The sequence below is a fragment of the Dermacentor variabilis genome, chromosome 6, assembly GCF_050947875.1.
Source record: "Dermacentor variabilis isolate Ectoservices chromosome 6, ASM5094787v1, whole genome shotgun sequence".
Lineage (NCBI taxonomy): Eukaryota > Metazoa > Arthropoda > Arachnida > Ixodida > Ixodidae > Dermacentor > Dermacentor variabilis.
Window position 1 is genome coordinate 26,143,574 of NC_134573.1, and position 26,291 is coordinate 26,169,864.

Consider the following 26,291-nt stretch of genomic DNA (forward strand, 5'->3'; position numbering starts at 1 on the left):
CTTAGGCAGATCTACTCTGAACAAAGGATTCATTCTCTGATGATAGCTTTCAACAATATCATGTTGCTATCCAGTGCCTATTGGCTGGTCGAGGAATGCGTCATGCAAAGGCAGTAGTATCGCCATAAGTGTTCATCCGAGAATATGTCCCCAAGTGAAAATCATTGCATCAAAAGTACCAACACCAGCTTTGATGGGGATGTATATGTGTTCGTTGCATGAAATTCCAGAAGTTGAACTCTGAACATCTTATTTGCTCTGTAGTTTATGCTGGTATATATGTGTCACAATGGTTCAATGTGATCATACAGCACATTCATCAAGCTCTTGCATGTACTACAAACAACTCATCATAAATCTCACTGTCATTAATGAGCTTTTGTATGCACTACGACTTGAGTACACACACTTTGTATGCAATTCATAGTCATCCTCAAGGATCAAGTTGCTCATGCAACTACAGTGCGTACACATCACACGCCACCTCACACACGTCATACATAATCTCGTCAGGTCTACGCAACTCATCGCACACATGTCATACAAGCTCTACGCATTCTTATCGCACATCGCATAAATCTCGTGCACTTCGTAAAAGTCTGCGTAGCACATCATACAGATGTCGCTCGTTTTCTACGAGATGTCGTTCAATATGCATTTCATATCGTTCATTTCTCGTCAAATCTGTGCGACATGCATACATCTCGTTCAATTTCTCGTCAAATCTGTACGACATGCATACATCTCGTTCAATTTCTCATACAAATTTTTCAATAGGGATATATATATCGACAATTTCCGGGTTTCAGCACCAGTACAGCCGCCTTGGATACCGCGCACGTCCGCCGGGTCCCCCTCTCCTTCGCTTCCTTTCCCAGTGATCGCGAATGCAGCAGGTATTTGGCGGCGAGGAGTTACGGAGTCGCCATCTATCGGAAGCGCCTCGCTGGCGTAGTATCAGGGATCACGCTGCGCGCTCCTCATAGGTTTTGCTGTCAGCGCTCACTGAAAACATCACGCGGGAGCTCTCCCGGACATTTCTGCAAGTACTTTCGAAACGAGAGAAGTTTTTTACTGTCTAAATAATAATCCTGGGCAAACTGAAAGCAGAGAATCGTTTACAGACGCTATCTCTTTACCGAATACGTACAGTGAACGCGACTGTGCGCGGTCGCCGCGATGGTCTCTCCCGAACCGGCTTCTTGCGTGAAAAGCAGACAAACGCTGAGAGCAAACTATGTGAAATATGTTCTTATAGTGTTTGTATAACCAAACGGAGCGTAATAGAATGAAGCCGGCCTCAATGCAGCGATCACACAGGTTCGCAGCGACCGACTGCGCGTCTGCATATGCTTGTCCGCGCACTGTTTCGCTGTCGCCGCGTGCGTGTTTTCGCACCGTGTCATGAGCTTTAGGCCGCAGAATATGAGCATTTGACAGTATACAAGCAACCATTGTTGGGTGGGCGCTATCAGAGCTGTTCAAAAATAATTTCATTGTAGAGACTTCGACGCCTGGGGACTGTGATGTGCCGTCGCGACGATTCAATCTTTTTTTCTAAATTCTTGGATGTTTCGATATTATTTCTCGAGTTGCGTCGCACTATATTGTAACGATGTTAGTAAAACAAGGATATTTATTAAAGGCGAACTTGTGCCCACAAGTAAAAGTCACTGCGGTCGTGCAGGAATCCGCGGCAGTCGCGTTCTCAAACTGGCTCGAACCGTCTTCCTCTTCTTCTCGCGTGACACCTCGGGCGCGTGCCGCATGCGAGCCGGGTCCAACTGGCTGCCCGTGCCACGAAGATCGCTTCCTGTTGTTGCTGAACAACACCACTGTACGGCGTGCACAGTGCCCAATGCAAAGGGCGCGCAACTTGAATGTCACCAAGTTTGTCGTGGCAATATATTTATCAGTGTTCTCAGCGTGCGATATCCCGCGGCTTCTTTTTTTGTAATCCAGTGCATTAATTCATAACACAAACATGACCATATGCCATGCTTTTTTTTAATGTGCTTCTTACCGCTCCCTTTCCCCTACAGTGAACTTGCCAGTATCTATAGCATCCACAAGTTCATAGTCCAAACCGTCATGACATTAGTCGGGCAGCGGACTCGGGCGAGCGTCTGATTGCGCGTTTTTCGAACATCGCAGACCCGGCGCCGTAGCAGAAATCTTCCTCACGTCTGTGCTTGCTGCATACCCGAGTTATAGCCGATGACTCTTTGCCGGTTTTATGTTTCGCGAGCCAAGCTTCACGCAGCTTCTTGTCCTGCGGCTACGTATGAATAAGGCTGACACCGGGCTCCGTTGCGTACATCCGGCACTGCGGCACCGAGCAGTAGCCTACCATGTTGCGCGGCTTCAAAGGCGCGCAACAACAACAAAAGCGTTGTAAAGGAGACACTCGAAGTGGGAAAATCTCGCCACTAAATGAGGACCGCAGCGTAAGAGGGAACTTAAACTCTAGTTTTCCCCTCGCTTCGGCGCTCCCGAAGCAGCCGACGCGGCCGCTATGTCCACGTGATCCCTAATAGCACGTCACGCCGACGGTGGCGCCAGCTTTTCCAGTGGTGCAGCTCGAGGCCAGTACACGCTGTTTTTTCTGCGCCAAATAACACGGGGCGCTGCACTGATAACTTGTGATAGCGCATGTGCACATCTTCTGTCAGACTGTAAGGCTTGGCAACCAATACAAATGCGGCATCGTGGCAAATACGGGTCACGTCACAAGTAAAAAAAAATTTATAAAGTTTTAACTACCAATTTTAGCGGCAACATTTCATTTGCAAAATTGAATGCCGACATTCATATCTTGCCCAACAAAAAATCGTCGTAGGTACTATGGCCCGTAGTATTTTGGCTGTGGGCAGCCCTGAACGAAAACGAAAATTAAATTGTGTCTGAGTGACGCTGATCTCCCCACCATATTAGAAAAACTGAAAAAGCCACCTGCCTCCCTGCTGCGAGGGCGCCAATGTTATGACAATTACGAGTTCTCTTCATTCTGATCAATAAAGCCTTGTTTTTATTTGCTGCTATACGGACAAACGTGATTATCCGAGCTGCGCTGCCACCAATAGATTGGGAACAGAATAGAGCATGCTTCGCGTCGATTCTTGGCGTCACCAAAAAAACAAAAAAAAAGTAGACCGCGATGAAGCCCGTGCCAGCGAAACCTGTGGGTCCGCACTCGCAATGGTGAGAGTTGAGGGATCAACCTCACTGGTCCACTATTTCATATTTCTTTCGCTACTGCCATACTGGGCGCCGCCCGCAGTGCCAACATACTGTAGGTTGTAGCAGCCAAAACGATTTTGTTTAAGAAGCTTTTGATGAGTTAATAATATGACTTTGAGTCCTCAATTCTGGGATTGAAGTGCTTCCTCTATAAGTACTAATTGAGGGATTATTAAGGATATGGTTATTACTTATCTGCCATATTTTTCACGCTACCGAATTCCCAGTAATCACAAAGACACATAATTTCATAGAATATCGGAAAATATGCTTATAAAATTCCCTTTTTTTTTGTAAAATTCTGTGCAGCTGACACAGACACTGTACTTGTGACATGAAGTCACACAACAACAGTTTTGTTGAACTTTCGAGGGTAAGAAGGAAAGCGTGAAACATAACGGCAGGTTTTGCAGCGGCTTCTCGGGGCGAGCGGGAGACGGGAAGTAAAAGCGAGCTGAACATCGCGGTGCCCGCGACTATATACAGCCTGTCGAGTCTTACGCCGCCAAACTTTTCGGCCGCACCGAGTCAGAAGACGATCCAGAGAATCCCATTCGCGACTTTTGACGGCCCCACTTATGCAACGTCGCTCTCTAGGAACGCTTCGCCGTAAGCGCGAGAGCCGGGCGCGCGCGTTGAGCGCCCTCTTGCTGCTGTCTTTGTTCGTCTTCGCTGCGCGTTCTGAACGGAAGAGGGACCCAAGAGCCTCAACGCCTTACAACACCTCACTGTATGTCTAGCGACTCCTGCTCCCAGCATGAACGCACGGCATGAGCGCACCCCACATGAAACGTTCCGCTAAGGCAAATGGTTTAGCGACCATTTTGCGAATTAATATTTTTTTTTATTTCAGCATCAGACGAAAACAGAGCCTGATGCAGGGACAGAAGCTAAAGGCTGATGGAACCTGACGAGGCCTCTGACTCTAAACAGTCTACAGCGGTTACAGATAATACACAAATCTTAGAAACAAAGGAAATAAAGTAAAAGAAACGCAGCATTTGACACCTGTACACAAACGTATTGCATATACTGTTGCACACAAATGACACATCACAAATCATACATAATAGGACGCTAAGCAATTTACTTGAATGAATCAGCACAAACAGCTGTTGTACAAAAACATACAAATAAAATATAATTGTCAGTGAAACTGAATAATGTTGCTTGAAACGACACAAAAGTAGGACAAGAGCAATTTCTAGAGCCATTTTGTGTTATATAGAGTTTTATGTATACTTTGTGAGAAGACAGTAAAATATGAAAAACACTTCAAATTTGGCTATAGTTAAATTGGCAAGATAACAATAGCTCCCTAAGTTGGCTTTTAAATGCTTTTAATTTGCAATCAAAGTTTAGCTTACCTTCAAATTTGTTTAAAATCGCAGGTATTTGATACGCCATTGTTTGCCTTCCATAATTTGTTCGGATTTTTGATGTTCGGTGTTTCCGGTGCCTCAAAAGGTATTCAGCATTTTCAGAGTCCATAATTTCGTATAGTTTCTTTTGATGGATTACTTGCAGCGCTTTTAAATAATATAACTGGTCTGCCTTTAGGATGCCGTGTTTCTTAAACAGAGGAGCGGTTCTTAAGTCCTGTGCATTACCACAATAAGATTCAAAACAGCGCAGAATTTTCTTCTGCAAAGTAATAAGTTTAGTATAATTGTATTGCGTAGTAGTGCCCTAAACCATTAAGCCATAGGTGAATTTTGAATAAAAAAGTGAATAATAACTGTTCTTTATTAGCCAGAGCGGTATGAGCGCAGATATCCTCTATAGACATCTAACTGTGCGGGCAAGATCTACACTTAGGTTTCTAACGTGCACTGACCAGCTCAAGTCTTCCTGAAACCAAACCCCGAGAAATTTTTGTGTCTGAACTTGTTTTATAAGGGTGTTTTCAAATTTCACGTTAAGTTTGTGGTGTAGAGGTTTGTTGGGAGGACGAAATATGACATATGTTGTTTTTGAGGCATTTAATCTTAACTTGTTTCTGCTTAACCAGTTTGAAAGATGCACAAGGTAGTCATTTACAGAGGATTCAAGTGTCAGTAGGTTATGCGAAGAGAAAAGGACATTGGTATCATTAGCATACATTATGGTTTCAGCAGAACTATCAATTTTGACAATGTCATTGATATAGACAAGAAATAGTAATGGGCACAATATTGGTCCTTGTGGTACTCTTTGTTTTAGCTTCGCGAGTGTTGATACCGTATCATTATATTCACCAACTGATAACGATCATTCAGATAACCATCTAGAAGATCTAGTACAATACCTCGGACACCGTATCTTGATAATTTGTTAAGTAATAAATCGAACTGTATGGAATCAAAAGCTTTCTGAATGTCTAAAAACAAACCTAGTGTATAGTTTCTACATTCCATGTGTTCAATTATCCTGTCTTTGATGTGTACGAGAGAGTGTTCTGTCGACCGATGCTTGCGAAAGCCATATTGACATTGAGTTATCACCTGATGCTTTTCTAAAAATGAAACTAGCCTCTCATGAATGACGCATTCAAATATTTTAGATATTGTAGGAAGTACTGAAATAGGTCGGTAGTTAGATAAATTGTATCACCTCCTTTGAAAATTGCGGTGACTTTGGCGATTTTTAATAGCTTAGGAAATACGCCTGTTGTTAGAGTGAGGTTAATTATGTAGCTAAGAACTTCCCATATTAAAGGCGATATTAATTTTATTTCATTTGGACGAAGTTCATCCACCCCTGCAGATGTATTATTTTTTAGCTTGCCAATTATACTTGAAATTTCACTAGGATCAGTAGGTTTCAGGAAAAGAGAGTGATTCAATATGGTGTATAGTGGCATACTGTCGTCGCGGACAGTTTCGCTCATGGTATTGTAGGAGCCAGCATCCACAAAATGTGTGTTCATTGTATTAGCTAGTCGTTCACCGATGAGTGTTTTACCATCAACTACGAGCTGCGTAATCCTATCCCTAGCTTTTGCTCTTGAAGTGAGCGAGTTTACAACCTCCCATATTCGTCGCTGATTATTATATATGCTCTCAAAAAGATTCTGGTAGTGGTACTGTTTTGCTTTTCTTAACTCACTCGTTAAAGCATTCCGATACTTCTTAAACTCTGTGAATGTATTTGGATCCCGTGAACGCATAAAATCATGGAATAACTTATTTTTTATTTTGATACGGTGATAAAGCTCTGAAATAATCCAAGGTTTCTTCTGTTTTCTTCTATTACGACCGGTCGGCTGTAATACAGGAAATGTGGCATTGCATGAAGATTGTAGCAAAGAAAAGAATTTCTCATAAGCGCTGTCTGCATTTTCGTCATTGTAAACCTCACTCCAGTCAATCAGACTGACCAAGTGGAAAAATTATTTTTGTCTTGGAAGGTTTGTGGCTCATCTACCTTCTCTGTTAATATAGGACTTGTCATAGTGCTTAGTGATTGAAAAAAGCAAAAAGAAGTGGCAGATGATCACTAAGAGCATATGAAAATATTCCGCTCGAGATGTCTCGTGGACTGAAGTTTGTTATCCAAACATCCAAAACAGCGGCAGTTTGTTTTGTAAGTCTTGTAGGTTTATTTATATGATTTGCGAAGCCATACGTAGATAACAGTGTCTCAAAATTTTCTACGTAAGCATCACTGGAACTTATGTCAATATTGATGTGCCCCATAAAAATGCAAGATGCGTTCGAAAAGACAGGGGAAGCCAACAGTAAGTCCACAAACTCTACGAAACGACCTTTGTGCCCTAGCGGAGGGCGGTAAAGAGCGACCACCACTAGTTTATTACACGGACGCGTGCAAACAGGATAGCAAAACTTTCACTGTGGTAGCCACAAACGCACACACTACTATTTCCGCAACAGTCAGAACAAGGTCGGTGGCCACAGCAGAGGCTACTGCGGTGGCTCTGGTTATACGTGACGCTGAAAATAGAGCACGTTCTGCGTTAATACTAACCGACTCGCAGTCGACATGTCGCCTTTTCATGGCAGGCACCCTGCCCAAACTCACCGTCAAAATCCTAGGAAGAAATCTCACGGAACACCACGCTATTACGTGGTGTCCGGCGCACGCCGGAGTGAGCGGTAACGAGAGGGCGGACCGCCTCGCTCGAGAATATAGCATCCGAGCGACGGAACGCACTCTCGTAGAATCTCCGATCACAGCAAAAGATATCTTGGAGGCACAGAGACGAGGAAGGCAACGGTATAGCTTTCCAGACACATCCTTGGACTCAGCGCAAATGCGGGACTGGCGCCGACTACAAACCCGTACATACCCACACCTACTCCTACTACACCACATACACCCCACCCGGTATCCCAACACTTGCCCTTGGTGCGGAGGGCGGCCATCTCTTGACCATATCACATGGTCGTGCCAGAGTCGGCCACAAGAAATCCAATCACCCCTTATGGGGCAAAACTCCAACAACAGGCAGTGGGAGGTGTGGCTAGCCAGCACGGTGCGGGAGGACCAACTGGCCCTTCTTGACCAAGCCCGGCGTGCCACGATCGCTAGTGGGGCCCTGGACTGAGGGACCCACCCACTGGACCTGAGTGTGATTTTTTTTAAATAGAAGTTTATACTACTACTACTACCACTATTTTGTCGATACGCAAGCACAAACATTCAAAATCGGCATTCATTACCGAGAAATCACTAAACAGTTCATAAGAAAAGGTATTCTTAAAGTAAATAGCCAGCCCTCCACCCTTTTTTTGCTTACGACAAAGATGTTCAGACCGATAACCTGGAAAGTTTGGTTTTGTGTCATTATCTGAAAGCCATGTTTCAGTAAAGGTTAGAATATCGAAGTCAACTGATAACGAATGCAAAAAAAAGAAAACAGGAATGTCGTCTGCCTTTGGTCGAATGCTTCTACAGTTTGCATGTAATGCAGAAAAAAACTTTCCACAAGAAAGCTGTTCTCTGGGTTCATCACCATGAACAGGAAAGGCAATTAAATCACATTCAATTTAGTCTTCAACAATTGATTTTATCTAAGTCTCCTTCAGGAGCAATGTGAATTATGTCGGAGTCTTCATCTTTACGTACAAGCACCTTGCCTGTAGTCGTCCAGGCAAATTTCCATTTGGCAGCCTTTTTTCTTTTAATCGCATCTGAAAGCAGTGCCTTGTTTTTTGGAGTCAAGTGTTCGTTCACAAAAACCGGGGTTGTTCCTTCAAGATCAAGCATAGAGCTGTCTATCTTCTTTTTTCTGCACTTTGATAACAGCTCATTCCGCTGATTTCGTCTGACAAAGCGAACAACTATGTTCTTGACATCAGCATTGAATGTACGCACACAGTGACACGTGTCAATGTCAACCATGGTGTCAATGGTTACCCCTACACTTTCGCCTATTTTGCTTATTATTGCAAGCGGGTCCTTTCCATCCGGGACGCCCTTAATCTCGAGGTTATTGAGGCGCTGGTGTTGCTCGAGCTCTTCACATCTTTGTGATAATCGGGCGTTTTCGCCTTTCAGTTCAGTGTTCTGTTTGAGCAATTCCTGCATTTCAAGCCTCAAGTATTTTATCTCATTAGTAGTATCTTTGACACCATTGCAAATATCAGTGCAGTAAGACACACTTTTCTTAAGCTCCCGCATTTTTTCCCGGAAATCACGCCTCAAATTCTCGAGAGCCGTTGTCATCTCACGCAAATCTTCTGTCGTGTCCTGTTCCGAAGGTACGCCGCCCCCTTTTACAGTGCTCTTTCCAGTATCTTTTCCCGCCATTAGACATGAAAGCACATGCACAATACAGCACAGACAACAACAGTAGATTGTTCGGCAGCAGTGCACTACAAGGATTTACAAAATCTGTGGCACAAAATTCCTCACCTGCGAAGGCAAACAATGAATGGCGATCAGATCCGTGCTGTGCGTGCACCGCTGCCGAACTGTGCAATGCAGTCTGTGTGGCCTCTTTTATAGCGTGCGTTGTCTTCGGGGCGTTGCTGTTGAGGTAGTCACGGGACCAAGGTTTCAGCGCAGTTTCAGCGTCCGATGAACGCGTGGCAGTCTTCGGCGAAGATGGGCCTTGATAATCTGATGCGATCTGTAGCACTGCGAAGGCAAAGAATGAATGGCGATCAGATCCGTGCTGTGCGTGCACCGCTGCCGAACTGTGCAATGCCCGCACATTCGTGCAATTATTTCGTGAAGTGTTGATGGAGCTGCAGCCGGCAATTCTTCGCCCCCCCCCCCCCCCGCTGGCCCCTTGCACCCGGGGCCCACGGCCCCCCGGCCCCCCCCTGTTGCTACGCCGCTGGGTATAGGTGCATCATAAAAGGGAACATACTATTGCTGGCACGAGCAGTAGTTGTGACTGTTTAATTGTTCGCCATACCATAAAATAAAACATTGTTTAATGGTACTGATTTGTATTGACAAGCAGCCATTATTCATAGTTAAACCGCATGAAGTATTGACTTATATGGCTTGAGCAAATATATTGTTGCAGGAAGAAAGCAGGCCCACGAGTGTAAAATAATGTATATTTACAACTGATGTATATAGCGTTCAGGCAACTGCCAGACTTCGTCTTCCTCTAGTCCAATTCAACTTCTTCCTTCCCTTCACCGTAACATCACCCTCCCGGCGGATTCGCTCCGTCCCGGTGCAAGTTATAGAGCCTCACTTAATGGGGCGACATAGGGCTTGAGCCTGACGACGTGAACAACATCGCTGGAGACTTTGGAAAGCACTGAAGGCTGACCGACTGGGGCAATCTCGTATGTCACGCTGGACAGTTGGCGTAAGATCTGGTACGGACCAGAATAACGGGAAAGTAGTTTTTCCGACAAGCCGACGCGAAGTGAACGCGTCCAGAGAAGGACACGGGAACCAGGTGAAACATGGTAGTCTCGGTGCCGAAGGCCGTAGCGTCGCTTTTGAGAACTGGAGGCGATGACGGGCGACATCTCGCGCCTGGGACAGGTGGTTTCGGTATCGCTGCGAGCGGACGCGCTGTGTATGGGCTCCTCCTTCGAAGTCCACAGCGACCGGTCATTTCGACTTGAGCCTCTCAACATCGCCACCATCGTATCCGGGAATGGGCGGCTAAGACAATAGCATCGCGAGCGTAACCAATGCTGGGTGATTGTATTGCCGAATGTAGCAACGTGTCAAAGGGCAAGGTGGGGTCGCGGCCATACAAAAGGTAAAATGGTGAAATGCGGCGGTGTCGTGACGGGACGAGTTGTATGCGAAAGTGATGTATGGTAAAGCGACGTCCCAGTCGTGGTGATCGTCGGAAACGTACATGGTCAGCATTTCAGTTAGCGTGCGGTTGATTCGCTCGGTGAGGCCGTTCGTTTGAGGGTGGTACGCGGTAGCAATCTGATATTCTGTAGAACAGGAGCAGAGCACATCATCGACGACCTTCGATAGAAAGTAGCGGCCGCGATCTGTCAGCAACTGGCGAGGGACGCTGTGGTGCAGGATGACGTCGTATAGTAAGAAGTCGGCGACATCTGTAGCGCAGCTGGTTGGTAGCGCTCGTGCGATGGCATATCTCGTGGCATAATCGGTTGCTACAGCAATCCATTTGTTTCCTTTGATGGAAATTAGAAAGGCGCCAAGGAGGTCTAGGCCCACACTGAAGAATGGTTCTGTAGGGATATCAATTGGTTGAAGCAAACCAGCAGGAGGCATAGCAGGCGTCTTCCGGCGCTGACACAGGTCGCAAGAAGCGACATAACGGCGCACAGAGCGATAAATGCCGGGCCAGAAGAAGTGGCGCCGCAGGCGGTCGTATGTATGAGTGATGCCTAGATGTCCAGCAGTATAGGAGCGTCGTGAAGTTGCTAGAGCACGGCTAGTCGAAGGTGCTTGGGAACGACTAGGAGGAGCTCCGGGCCGTCAGGACGAACGCTACGACGGTATAAATTTCCATCGCGCAAGGTGAACATTCGGAGGGACGGGTCTTTGGGCGAGGAGTTTAGGCGTTCCATAAGTGTTCGAAGAACAGGATCTTTGGGCTGCTCGTGGCCCATATGGAGGAAGCCAGAGAGGGATAGAACACTGATGTCTGAGTCTGCATCGGTATCGTCAGGTTGATCCACGGGATTGCGGGACAGGCAGTCAGCGTCTTTATGCAGGCGCCCTGACTTATAATAGAAAATGTACATTCTTGTAGACGCAATGCCCAACGTGCAAGACGTCCAGTTGGGTCCTTCAAAGGGGAGAGCCAGCAGAGGGCGTGATGATCGGTTACGACGCAGAAGCTCCGACCGAAAAAGTACGGCCGGAATTTCGCGACCACCCATACGAGCGCGAGACATTCTCTCTCAGTAGTGGAGTAATTTCGCTCGGGCGTGGAAAGAAGGCGGCTAGCGTAAGCGATGACACGGTCTTGGCCCTGTTGACGCTGAGCGAGGACAGCGCCGATGCCATGACCACTCGCGTCAGTTCGTAGTTCAGTTGGCGCTGAAAGGTCAAAGTGTGACAGAATTAGGGAAGTTGTAAGCCGCTCAATCAGGCTAGAAAAGGCTTTCTGCTGCAGTGGTCCCCAAGAGAAAGAGACGTCTTTCTTAAGAAGATCAATGACAGGGTGAGCGATGTCGGCAAAGTTTTTCACAAATCGCCGGAAATAAAAGCATAAGTCCAGAAAACTACGAACATCATTTGTTGAACAAGGTACAGGAAAATTTCGCACGGCGTGAACTTTGTGTGGATCAGATAGGATTCCAGCGGCGTTTACGAGATGGCCGAGCATGTTAATTTCACGGCGACCGAAATGGCACTTGGAGGAGTTTAGCTGAAGGCCAGCCCTGCGAAACACGGAGAGTATGGTTGTGAGGCGCCGCAGGTGGCTCTCAAGGTTCAGCGAAAACACGATCAAATCGTCTAGGTAACAGAGGCATGTAGACCACTTGAAGCCGCGCAAGAGAGAGTCCATCATGCGCTCGAATGTAGCTGGCGCATTGCATAATCTAAAGGGCATGACTTTAAATTGGCACAGACCGTCCGGTGTGACGAAGGCGGTTTTCTCGCGGTCCATCTCATCGACGCTAATCTGCCAATAGCCGGAGCGGAGGTCAATTGATGAAAAGTGTTGGGATCAGTGAAAGCAGTCAAGAGCGTCATCAATGCGTGGCAGGGGATAAACATCCTTCTTTGTTATCCTGTTGAGGTGATGGTAGTCAACGCAGAAGCGCTACGAGTTGTCCTTTTTCTTTACTAATACAACCGGTGATGCCCACGGGCTACTGGAAGGTTCAATGATATCCTTGTCCATCATCCTGTCTACCTCTTTCTATATGATGGCCCTTTCTGTTGCGGAGACACGATATGGCCGCCTATGAATGGGGCTGGCGTCACTGGTGTTGATGCGATGCGTGACAACAGATGTCTGGCCAAGTGGACGGTCTGGCCAAGATGGCAGGAGGTGACGCAGAGCTGTTGTTTGCTCGGAAGGAAGGTCAGTGGCGATCATCTTAGAAACATCGTCGGGAGACGACCACCGAGGAGGCGACGATCAGTGGTTGCGGCAACGACGGGCGATGTGTCCAATACCGGAACAATTAAAACAGGTGGGTTTATCATCCGGTGTGCGCCAGTCAGCTGGGTTGCGACGGAAGCTTCGCGTCTGGGAGCGAGAGGCCGGAGAAATCTCGTAGGTGTTTGTATGGCGGACCGAGCAGAGAGATGGAATGCCCAAACTTGCTATTTTCTCCTGAACGACTGCTTGTATAAGGGAGAAAGCGGGCACGCTTTCCCGACAGTCTGAACGAACTGGAGCCGGAGCCATGGCCTCAAGCTCACGGCGAACGATGCGCGTGATATAATCCGGTCTTGTGGGCTGAACGAACCGCGGCGGGTCTTCGCAAGAAGATGTCGCGGCGTTGTTGGGCAACCGGTCGAAAGTTTGAGGACGCGGTGGCGCTTCGCTTGTTCGAAGCGCCGGCACTCCTTTGTAATTGCATCCACAGTGGCACAATCCTTACACATCAGGAGATTGAAGGCGTCGTCTGCAACACCTTTCAGTATGTGACCAATCTTTTCTGCCTCGGTCATGTTATCAGCCTTGCGACAGAGGGCCAGCACATCCTGTATGTACACGACATAGGATTCTGTGGATGTCTGAGCGCGGCACGCAACTTCTTTTTTTTTCTGCCAGCTGACGACTGACAGGTCTGCCAAACAGGTCTCGCAATTTTTCTTTGCAGACATTCCAGCTCGTGAGCGTCATTGTTGGATCCCACCTGTTGTTGTCGCATACTCGCTCGCACATCGTAAGCCAGTCCTCGACGTCGGCGTTGTCGGTGCCACAAAATGTCCCTGGGTCCCGCGGATGAGTGAGGATGACCGTTGGCACGGGCTGCTGATGCGTCGTTTGTGTCGGTAGATTTGCCATTGCGGCAGCAGGTAGATGACGTCCGCTGGGAAGTTCCGTGATTGTAACCCGCACCTTCCACCAATATGTTGCAGGAAGAAAGCAGGCCCACGAGTGTAAAATAATGTACATTTACAACTGATGTATGTGGCGTTCAGGCAACTGCCAAACTTCTTCCTCTAGTCCAATTCAACTTCTTCCTTTCCTTCACCGTAACAATATTAAGCTGCCTAATGAACATACAAAGAATACACACTTGTTATTTTTGTCTCATATTGCTGCATCTACTTATTTGCAGCATACACCTGCATCACCTTTGGGTCTAATGACACAAAGGTCAAGGCCAGCCTGGCGACCATGCTTGCCAAGGGGAAATAGTATAAATATTTAGTCTTTTTCCATAATAGCATCATACATGCATTTCAAGAAATTCATCTAATATATCATGCAATAAAAACAGTTCATTCATTGCCGGTACATTTGTTTTCTTTTTTGCACTGCATGATTCAGCACTCAATTCTTTCTGTTTAAGCAACATATATGAAAGTACAGCTGGTTCAGGAGCATTATTGATCTACTAACGTTAATGCACAAGTGCAGATGAAAAGCAACAGGTGCGCATACATAAATACATTCAAAATTTTTTTCCTACCACATGTAAACAAATATGTAAGCTAACTTGTAGATAGAAGATAGCTATGGAGTTATGGCCTTATACACTCTTTGTAGACTTGTCTATAAAATGTCTCTGTCGATAGACAGCCTATAGATTAATGAAAAGTCATGTTGACAAATTTCTGCAGAATGTCACAGAAAAAAGTGTATAGGATTATAAAGTTCTGTTTTTCTAGACTGAAGTCTATAGAATGTCTATAGACTATACACATTTTTCTGTAGACATTCCATAGACTTCAGTCTGCAAAAGTAGAACTGTATATGTAGTTCTACTTTTGTAGACTGAAGTGTTTAAAATGTCTATAGACGAATGTCTATTGATAGTCTATAGACATTCTATAGACTTGTGTCTACAAAAGTAGAACTATAAGCCTATACAATTGTCTATAGACATGCTGCAGACAATTGTCTACAAACATGAATTTTCATTAATCTATAGACAGTCTATAGACTCAGACTTTTTATAGACTAGTCTATAAAAAGTGTATGGCCCTACGCCTATAGACTGTCTGTAGACTAGTCTAAAGAAATATCTATAGACAGTCTATAGACTTCATAGACAAATGTCTATAGACTTTCTATAAAAAATTTTGTAAGGGAACCCAGTGTCCACCCTGGAAATGTCCATACCTTCACTTTTTTATGGCCTTTCACCCTCTCCGCAATTTCTTCTTAGCATCTAGCCAGGCTTGAGTCGCCGGCGATAATCACCATTTCACTCTCTCCTACCTCTCCCTGCTCCCCTTTGTCCTTTTCCACGTGATTCGGACTTGACAAGGGGTATTGGCCTCCGCGCTCCTGCCTTTTTGTGTGGCAGCCTTGAGGTAGGTGCCGCTCTTTCCAGCCACCCCCTCCCCACTTTATTGCGCATTACACCTGCTTTGCTGACACGCCCTCTCCTGTCACGTCGGGGGGCTACGTCCTATTGTCATGAACATGCTCGTTCACAATGGCGGCCCTGTTCAGCTTTTCCTCGGCTGCTTGATGCCTCTTTTTCACTCCTCCTGCGCATCGAGCTCCATATTCAGGTCATTGTTGAGCTCTTCGACCTGTTTGACAAGCTCATCCTGGAAAGCCTCAATTTCCTCTCCATTCTCATCCGTCCCCTCGTCGGCCTTGAGGGGACGGCACACTGCACGCTTTCCCGGCTTTCTTGCAACGTATTGCGCGGCTTTTTCCAATGCAAATACCGAAGCCTTCAGAGCACGTGCCTTCTAGCAGAAACCGATACGCACCGAATCTAAATCCTTAAAATGCCACAAAGTAATGGACACATTGCAAAAAAGTGAGCGCTTCCTGCCGTAGCCCTGAGGAAGCGTTCGGGGCGCTGAGTGTGGGAGTGTTTGTGTGAAAAACATTCCCCGCCTTGTTGCTACCTGTACCATCGAGTTTTGTGGCGTGAAATTCAGCTTGCGTTGTTTGCTTAGTCTCCTTACGTAGTGTCAAAATGATGGAGGAAGACTGCATTCTGTTTTCTTTTTTGGACACGGGATGGACTTCCGACTTTTCGCGATGCTTGATCACCAGCGACCAGGAGTAAAGCTCCCTGCACTCAACAACTGCGACTGTGCGTCAGACCCATCGTGGTTGGGCATTTAAAAAGGAGGGTTACGTGAAGAACGTTATGCTCAGTCTGAGCGTCAGTGACCCACAAGTGGTTCTTGTTCAGGCAGCTTGAGCCTCCACCATTGGATTTGACGTCTGTAGATTCACTCTCGGTTTTCTCTACCTGTAGTGTTGCAGAAGCTGAACTATATGCATTACAATGAACATTTAGTGCTGTGCAAACTGTTACACTTATGAATTAAAACAAAGCTAAAATGAAGGTCAGCGATGAACTGCACCGAATGGCTCGGGCAGACGCTAACACATACAACCTGTCGCATCGTCAGTTGTCGGGCTGCACTCCGTCGGCTAGCCTTTGCGTCATATCGCTTACTTTTCTCGCACTTCGATTGAAAGCATAGAATAATCGCGGAGTTTGCTTCCTATTTTCCAACATACTGCATTTATGTCATCTGACCCGTCGCATCAAGTAGCCAATCTATGTGCTATCGAATGTGCAGCGGCGTGCAAGACGGTATTATATGATTTTCAAAATAATCGTTAGGCAATGCGGCCCTTGATTCTCATTTCCTCTCGCAATAAAAACGGCTGCGTCAGCTGGCGCGCAAACACGCCCACGGTTGAAGCCGGCGACACGCCGGCGGAGCGAGCCCGCGCGCCGAGGTCTACGAGCGTCCACCGAGCACGAAAGCGCGCTCCGAGACCACCAGCCGACGCCGCGGCGCACAGGCCCCGCGGAAATACTACTTCGCTGGCATTAACGCGCTCTTACATGCCTCCTTATCCATGCAACGACCGTGCCACTACGCTGCAGCCTGACCGGAAGTTCAGGTGCATGTGAAAACAGTTGGCACGTAGTCGGGGTGGCTAGAAAAGTTTGAAGGCTGGCCTAAAATTCAAGGGCAGATATTCATACATAGGACTCATTACAGACCAAAATTCATGACGCATACCTGTTATAAAGTGCTCGCTGTGAATCGAAATCCTTGAGTTACCAAACTAAGCCGTCCCCATTCAACCGCTTTACGGCGTTTACCCACGATGCTCGTTTTAGCGGGTACCGCTACTCGGACGGAAATAACTGAAAAACAGAAACGTCGTTATTCTTCCCGCAATAACTCGTACATCCATACGCGACGCAGTGCGCTGGCACGGCATTGAGAAACGCGGGAGCTTGCCTGAGCGTGCAGGAAGCCAGGCGGGGAGTCGTCCACGCTCTCACTTTCCTACCAAAGCAATATTCCCGATACACGCACAGTAGATCCATTAATAGCTTTTAGTCTCGCTGCTTCCATGTTACTATTTAAAGGCTATAAATACAAAGACTTAACGTCCCACGCGATTGCACGTGTTCAAGCACGTGGCGCGAAAGGACGCTCTGACTATCCTGCAAAACCAAATACACACGAAACACACTCGCGCACACGAAAGAAGAGAAAAAACATCTACCCAATTTTTATTTAAAGGCTAAAAAGACAGCAAATTAAGAACAATAGAAAGCTCAAAGCATGCATAAAAAACTTATGATTTCGTCGCCTCCACGGAGCCCTGGAAAAACACGTCTATCTGCCACAAGATCTCACGCCGGCACTTTAGATGTATGTATGTATGTATGAATGGATGGATGGATGGATGGATGGATATTACCAGCGTCCCCTTTTAAACGGAATGGTGGGTCGCGCCACCAAGCTCTTGCTATTATACTGCCTAATGTCCTGCCTAGGTTAAAAAAGAAAAAGGAGAAAAAGAAAAACTTACGGTTGGATGGATGGATGTTATGAGCGTCCCCTTTGGAACGGGGCGGTGGGTTGCGCCACCAAGCTCTTGCTATTATACTGCCTAATGTACTACCTAGGTTAAACAATAAAAAAAAAACACTATGAACTCCCACAACCACATTTTCTGATCCCCTATTGCGAACTGTGCTTTCGTACGTCTCCGTATTTTGTGGCTTCCCTACTTTTCTTCCAACAATCCTCCAATCGCCTCTTACTAATCCCTATTGCGGACATGTTTACTTTTCCAATGCTCTCGCTGAACCCAACGGCTTCGAGGAGGCCAGTGGTGCCTAAATCGACCGCTGGGTAGACGTCTTCACATTCTAATAAAACATGCTCCGTCGTTTACCTAGCTTTACCGCAGCAAGCACACGCTTCTTCTTCCTTCTTATATCTCGCTTTATAGGTGCGTGTTCTAATAAAAATTTTCGGCAGGAAGTCAACGACAATACAACATATCGTAGACGAAGATGAAAACAGACTGGAAGAAGAAGCGGGAATAAATTACATCCGAAAAATAACAGCCGAATATTTCCAAGGGAATGACGAGGTTGTATTTGAGGAAAAAAAGAGCATGAAAGAGACCCAAGTGGAAAAGGAGCTGGTGGTGACAAATTTCATTTGGAAGAAAGCCGAAGACAAAATTCTTATGCGCACAGCCACAGGGCTAGACGAGGTTCCCGTTAGGCTGATTAATGCACTAGGACCAAAAAGTAAGGAAGCTCTGGTGAAAGCAGTGGAAAAAACGTTAAAAGATAGACGAATACGAGATAGTTGGCGACAAAATAGAATGAATTTATAAACGTAAGGGGGAGAAAGATAGAATTCACTCGTATAAACCGGTGACCATTACTTAGGTAATATACAGGCTACCAGTGCAGGCAATCAAATTAAAGCTTCAAGCATGGGCAGAAAATAATGGCATTTTGGGAGAACTTCAGAATGGCTTCAGAATATGTAGGCGTTTAGACGATAACTTATTTCTTCTTACTCAGTGTATTGAAATATAAAAAGTAGAAAGCAGACCTTTATATGTGGCCTTTTTAGACATTACTGGAGCCTATGACAACGTAGACCGCAACATTTTGTGGGATATTCTTGAAGAGGAAGGCTTAGGTGACGATTGTCTACAGCTTTTGATAGAGATTTACCTAGAAAATGCCGTTTGCGTTGAATGGGAAGGGATGAGGAGCGAGGAGAAAGTTAATATTAACAAGAGGGTGAGGCAGGAATGCCCTTTATCCCCACTGCTGTTTATGATGTACATGGTGAGGATGGAGAGGGCGCAAGAGGGCAGTAATATCGGCTTTAATCTTTCATACAAGCAGGCGGGTATAGTAGAAGAGGAGCAGCTTCCAGGTTTATTTTATGTGGACTACATTGTGTTGCTAGCGAACAAGCAAAGTGATTTGCAACGTCTGGCTAATATCTGTGGACAGGAAGGGAACAATTTAGGTTTGAAATTTAGTGTTAAAAAATCGGGTGTTATGGTATTCAATGGAAACAGTGTACAGAGAGTGGAGATACAGGGCCAAGAAATACCTCGCGTAACAGAATATTAATACCTTGGTATATTGATAAACGAAGGCAATATATAAATGGAAGCACAGGAAAAATAATAACAGTAAAGGGGAAGAGAAATGCAGCCATAATGAAGCACAGAGCGCTATGGCGATACAATAGGCACGAGGTGCTCCGGAGTATGTGGAAAGGTGTGGTGTAATGGTTCCAGGACTTACCTGTGAAAATGCGATTCTTTGCTTAAAATCAGGGGTACAATCAGGACTCGGTGGCAACCAAAGGTCATTGGGACGCCTCGCATTGGACGCTCACTGGAAGACTACAAATGAGGCTGTGCTGAGTGATATGGGCTGGACAAATTTTGAAGTGAGGGGAGCTCACAGTAAAATGGATTATGAAGAGCGACAGGAATATGGAAGAAAGCAAATCGGCTGGGAAAGTGTTGATGTATCTGTACAGAAAAAACATTCATTCACAGTGGAGGAAAAGAACTAGGAAGTTTACCAGCAAGTGTGAGGCCTGTAGGGTGAGCAACACAGCGACAAAGAACGTCAAGCGTCAAGTCAGATAGGCTGAAATAATCTCATGAGTGGCGGCAATGGAAAAGAAACCTGCCATGAGTAACTACTTAAGAGGAAAAAACGAAATCAGGAAAGAAACAATTTATGTCGGACAGAGCGGGCGGACAGAGCGGGCGAGACCTCGCGAAAAGAAGCTGCGCCGGACACAGTCGTACGTCCGCGATACGCCAAGGTGGCCAGCAGTTCGTTCGTCGTGAAGCTCAGGCAGGACCGTGGAACGCTGATGTTTAGGTACGACAAGAAGCAGCTCACCTGGCGGGACGTTAAGACGGTAAAGTGTGCCATTGAAGAGGACGAACATGCACAGTGACGCGTCGTTAAATGTAGATTTGAGACGGTCAGTGAGCGATAGTAAGGGAGTATCACGACGTTGTTTGTCACCAATCTGGAGAAACATACACATGATGCAGGAGCTAGGTTCGATGTATGATACATTTGGTGCATTAACAGGGTAGAGGGAGAAGCAGTCCGCGTCCAGATGGAGGCGGTCAGGCTTGTGGGCAACTGAGTAAGAATACTCCTGAAGGCGCAGCACCCAACGACCTAGTCGTCCAGTAGGGTTCTTCAGTGAAGAAAGCCAACAGAGAGCGTGATGGTCAGTGACAAGAGGTAAAGGTCGGCCATACAAGTAATGACGGAATTTCGAAACCACCCAGACAAATAAGGGCAAGGTATTCCCGTTCTGTAACGAAGTGGTTGCGTTCGGATTTCGAAAGTACGCGACTGGCGTACGCAATAACTCGATCAATGCCTCATTAGTTTTGGGCCAAAACTGCGCTGATGCCGTTACCATTAGCGTCCGTGCGGACTTGGGTGGAAGCAGCTGGGTAAAAATGTGCAATAGCTGGAGTAGTTAGAGGGCGGATTAGCTGAGAGTAGGCGTCAACTTGACGAGGACTCCAAAAAAACGGGCATCTTTGAGTGCCGCAAAGTTTTCACGAAATTGTCAAAGTAGGAGCACAGCCCCACGACACTACGAACACTATGAACAGAGCGTGGAACGGGAAAGTTCCTGACAGCGCGTCGAACACCGGAAGGTCGGACACCGGAAGCGTCAACAAGGTGGCCCAGCACAGTAATTTGACGAAGAGCGAAGTGGCACTTCGAGAAATATACCTGAAGGCCAGCTCGTCAGAATATTGCTAGAATGGTCGAAAGCCGATCAAGCTGTGTTGTGAAAGTGGGTGAGAAGATTACCACATCTTCTAGGTAACATAAACACTTCGACCATTTAAATTCTTGAAGCAGTGTGTCCATCATTCTCTCAAAAGTAGCTGGCGCGTTGCAGAGACCGACAGGCATGACCTTAAATTGGTAAAGGCCGTCAAGGGTCACGAAGGCGATCCATGTCATCTACAGCCATTTGACAGTAGCCTAAGCGAAGGTCCAGGGATGAAAAGATGGCACCATGGAGGCAGTCGAGGGTGTCGTCACTACGTGGAAGAGGGTACACGTCCTTCTTGATGATTTTGTTAAGGTGCCGGTAATCAATGAAGAATAGCCAGAAGCCGTATTCTTTACTAAGACGACGGCGGAGGCCCAAGGACTATAAGATGGTTCGATAATGTTTTTCGCAAGCATTTTGGGCACTTCTTTCTGAAACACTTCGCGCTCTGATGTGGACACACGGTAAGGCCGACGGTGAAGGGGCAAAGAGTCTCCAGTGCTGATATGGTGGGTGACAATCTTAGTACGGCGCAGGGATCCTGGATGTCCGAAATTTCATTGTATGATGCCAAAACCCGGCAGAGAGCGTCGGTCTGGTCAGGCGAACGGTCTGATCCGATCATTGTTCGAAAAATTGTGTCGTCAGAACGTGGTGACCAGGAAACCTCAGCTTCATCAGGAGCAGTTATGGCGAGACCTTCACGTCATTGCCTGTTATTAGCGGTGAGCTGGGCAAGCGACATGTTGTGGGGCAGTACTTGAGGAGTCAGACCAAATTTAGGAACGAGAGGAACACACAGATATCTGCTATTATGGCGAAAGTATGTGGCACAGTAACATTATACGTCAGTCGTAAATCAGTAATCGGAGTGATGAAATAGTCGCCGTCAGTAACGGGGGGGTCGATGACGAACAGATATACGTGACAGCTCGATGGGGCAAACGAACAATAGCAGTGGGGCTTAAGCGGCTGACGGGTGTGTCATAGGCATCTGATAGAATAGGAAGATCTAGTCAGAGTGTATGAAAATAACAATCATTTAAGGCCGGGTGTGCCGAAAGAAACTCAAGGTCAAGTACAAGGTCATGTGGGCCGCGAGCGAGGACGGCAAAAAGAACAACAGTGTGACGACCGGCAATGCTGACACGGGCAGTGCGCATCCCTATCACTTGAACAGCACCACCATCGGCAACACGGATTATCCGTCGTAGACGGCTTCATAATCTTCAGCAGGCGGTGGCATAAAGGGGCGCTCATAATAGATAGGTGTGCACCAGTATCGATGAAGGCGGTTACAGGAACATTGTCGACTTTTACTTCTATGAGGCTATGGTGAGTGGGGAGCGTCAACAGTGGATTTGCAGGGGATGATGGCATTGAAACTTCGCCTCCATAAGCTGCATGATCTAGTTTTCGAGCTGCGAGCGTCCAGAGAAGGTCGGTGAGGAAAAGCGATGAGGCTGCAGTGAGCGCCATTGGCGGCGTTGAGGTGACGGGGAGCGGGAAAAGCGGCGAATGGGAGTGGTGTAAGAGATAAGAGGCGCGTGGGAAGACGACTAAATAGTAAGTAGGGAAGCAGCACCTGAACGGCTCGAAGGAGTAGGGCGCATGGAGGTCGGGAAAATCTGGTGAGAAGTGTAGGTCCAACGGCCTACACTCCTGATGGCAGAAACACTCCGGCCTGATGACAGAAGCAGATGGGCTGATCATCGGGGGTTCTCCATTCTGTAGGATTGCGGAAGGGCAAAGGAGAGGCGTAGGATCGTCGAGCGGTACCTGTGGAATAAGCCGAGGATCAGGACTAGTCAGTGGGCATGCTGATGGAAGGCCGAGATTCGCAAACACCTGCCTGACTACAGCCCGAGTGAGGGACACCGATGGCGGAGATGGGTCACTGGCGGGCGTTGTGAATGCGGGAGATTGAAAAGGTGCAGGAGAGAAAGCTTCACTCCCACGACGAACAATGCGCGTGACGTTGTCGTAGGTGGGGGAGGGGGCGGCCGAACGGCATCACACGATGAAGTTGCGGCCGTATTGGGCAGCCGTGTGAATCTATGGGAAATACGGCGGCTCTTGGCTTGTTCAAACAGCCGGCACTCTTGATGATGGTGTCGATGGTATCGACGTTGGTATAATGAGTATATTAAAAGCATCGTCAGTAATACCTTTCAGCACATGAGAAACTTTCTCGGACTCAGACACGTGCTCGTCAACCCGGCGGCGATAACGTCCTGAATGTAAGCGGTAGACTCGGTAGACGTCTGTGCACGAGTCGTCAGTTCATTCCGCGCAGCAAGCTGCCGACAAGCGCTGTCACCGAAAAAATCGCGGATATTTTCTTTCAAAGACTGCCAGCTTGCAATGTCAGTATCGTGCGTCACGAACCAAACCCGTGATGTGCCATCAGTTAAAACAGCACGTTGGTGAGCATTTGATGCTTGAGTGAGATGGCTACAAGATGTGGATGAAATGAAAACAACCGCGCCTTTTCTTCATGTCTTGTTCTCATGCCAAGTATGACTGTACAGACACGCGCATTGTTTATAGTTTTTCAGTTACCGTTTCTCACCACCTGATAACTATGGTGCTGCAAGGCTATCGCTTGCTGACTACAACGTGGCGACCTTTTTTTTATGAGAACAAGCACACATGCTAGCGTCACGTAAAAAAGCAAATCAGAATTTTATGCGCAATCTAAGCCGTACTTCAGTTACGAATATTTGGCATATCTTGCCATACCTGCCGTGAAGATATCTAAGGGATAAACATTCAGTAATCCACTAAATCCTTCAACAACTTCGCTCCCCCTGTCAGCATAACACGCTTACTTCAAATGTATGTACGTTGTTTCAGCAGCACTAATCAGAGAAAGCGGCCAATCAGCCACTGGGGCTTACTTGACAGGTATGTACTGCGTTATTCAACAGCGCCGCGCAAACCGAATGAAATAGTAGCTATATAAGCAGAGTGAGCTCAACAGCTACGCGGGTGTTTTCGTTTCATCTACATCTCTTAGCCATCTCAATGAAGCTGATCAAATAGCCACAGAGTAAAAGTAGTCGGTTCCTATGAATACTATGTTTTAAATGAGCCCTAGGTCTATACAGAAGATGTCGCGAGCACTTTTCTTGACACATTGTAACGGGGGCAGTCACACAGGAGACTGCGTTGTTTAAGATAGCGCTAAACGAGCGAGCCGAAAAACTTGCTGGCAAGTTCGTACTGCGATATTTTCAATAGCTCTAAGCAGAGCGTGCCGCGCGAACTTAATATCTTACTTGAAGGGTAGGCACTAGGTGATTTTTAATAGCGCGAAGCAAAGCGAGCTACGCGAACCGAACAGTTCACTGGAAACAGTAGCGCAATGCAGAGCTGCCCGCGCGAATTGAAAAGCCTACTTGAAAGGCAGGCGCTACGTGATTTTCCACAGTTCGAAGCAATGCGAGCCGCGCGAACCGAACAGTTTACTGGAAACAGTAGCGCAAAGCAGAGCGGGCCGCGCGCACCGAATAGCTTACTTAAAAGATAAGTACGGGGTGATTTTCAATAGCGCGAAGCAGAGCGGGTCGTACGGACCGAACAGGTCACTCGAAACTATGTACTAACTTCATCGTTTTCAAAAGCTGCAAGCAGAGAGAGTGCTTGAACTGGGCAGGTAAAGTTTGGCGGTCACGCGCAAGTATAGTCGCCTGAAAGCAATAATTATACAGCCAGCTGCGCATAAGTTATTGAACACACTTACCTTGCACAGACGGGTGCAGAAAAATATTTTTTTTTGGACTCCGTTCAGTTGCTGCATGCGACAGCGCTGCAGTCAGGCGTAATGTTGCGGTAACTTCTGGCACCTGTGTTCGCCAGAAACAGTGCTCTGGCCTGCGACAAAGTGCACGTTCTCCGTCCGCGTTGCGTCCGCTTCCTGTTCGACGTACTCATCGACGTGCTTATTGAAAGCGCTTGGAAGGGATATGGCGGCAAAAGGTCACGGGATACAAGTGACCCAATCACCGGGGGCCGCGGCAGGCGGCGGCGCGCGGAAAACAAATGCGATACTCTGACACTTTCTCCCAGTGACTAGCTCGCCCTAGAGATGCTGTTTATATATAATACTCTAGCTCACCACCATGATGGTATCTGGTCGTGTCGCATTGAGGTCCGCGTTTAGCCGCCCTATCCCAGCCTTCTGATGCGATAATAGAGTGATGCGAAACTTTTGATGCGATGGTGGAGTGTCCGCGCTCGTGAATGCGCCGTCGATGTGGTGCCTTTTCAGATTTCTTCAATGTGGTGTGCTGAGTGAATCGAGTGACAACGAGGCCTAACACGCCGGCCCCTAAGTGATCGACGCTGTGTAGTGTATATGCTACCTTTGGTATATATATGCTACCTTTAGAATTTCGGTGTATGCTACCTTTGGTAGCATATACTGTAACTGTAGTTGTTTCTGTGCGCCGCCACTGTGCTATGTTTTGATGTGGTGAAGTGGTGTGCTGGTGATGCATTGGGGTGCGGTGCCTCTCCTCGGCATGCGTCTCGTCCGTGTGCAGTCCGTGTGTCGGTATGTGAATATTCCACTGTGCTGCGCTGAAAGGGCCTAACAGGCCGGCCCCACGCCGCTAGAGCCAGCCGTTTGCTGCGTTCAATAACAGGTACCATGGGTTGCTCTACGTTTGCTCTGTGCCCACACTGGGAATTCCTGCTGTGGGCACAAGATGGCGCCTGTGAGCACCACGACCAATAACGCGTGAAGGACAACTGTATAAATACCATGTCAGAACTCCGTGTGATGGATCGGCACGATGAATTTGATAAGCGGAGCCTAGACAAAGCTACAGGGAAGAGGGTGCTAATAGAGCGGCTGTCGCAAGCGCTTTGCGACTAAGGCGAGGAAGCTGACACATGCACTTTCGAAGTGCTCATAGACCCCACGCCGGCCGAGCAGACTGCATTGGCAGACAGTGTCGTAGGCATTTGGGCCTGAGTAAAAAATGTAGCCTACAAAGACAGTAAACGCTGCATGCAGGGCGTCAGAAGACGACTCCGCCGCTGAGTGGGTTATGTGCACTGGTTTGGAGCTATGAATTCGGCTAGAACATGCGCCATTCGAGACAGTCGACGAAGCAGGTGCTGCGTTTAGCAATATGTGCACTCCACACTCAGAGTCCTGAGTGTGGAGTTCATACTGGCAAATAGGCGAGCTTAAGAAAGGTGTCAGTTGGCTATGCACAACATAGCAGCACCGTGTTGGAATCTCAGCGCTGACACCCGTTGTTGCAATTGGGTCGCAAGCCCCAAGGGTAGCGTTGGCCTGGCGGCCTGGGGCACAACTGGAAGCATCCGAAGGTCCCGGCAAAGCATGAGTCGACTGCTAACAGAACAACTTGTTTATTCTAGCATCGCATAAGAGCGGG

General features: G+C 47.2%; 1 protein-coding gene across 1 annotated transcript in view; it reads left to right on the plus strand.

Moving 5' to 3' along the window:
* The window catches only part of LOC142584695 (decapping and exoribonuclease protein-like), a 380,948-nt gene that overhangs the window by 76,066 nt on the left and 278,591 nt on the right, over nucleotides 1-26,291 (plus strand). The window lies entirely within an intron of this gene.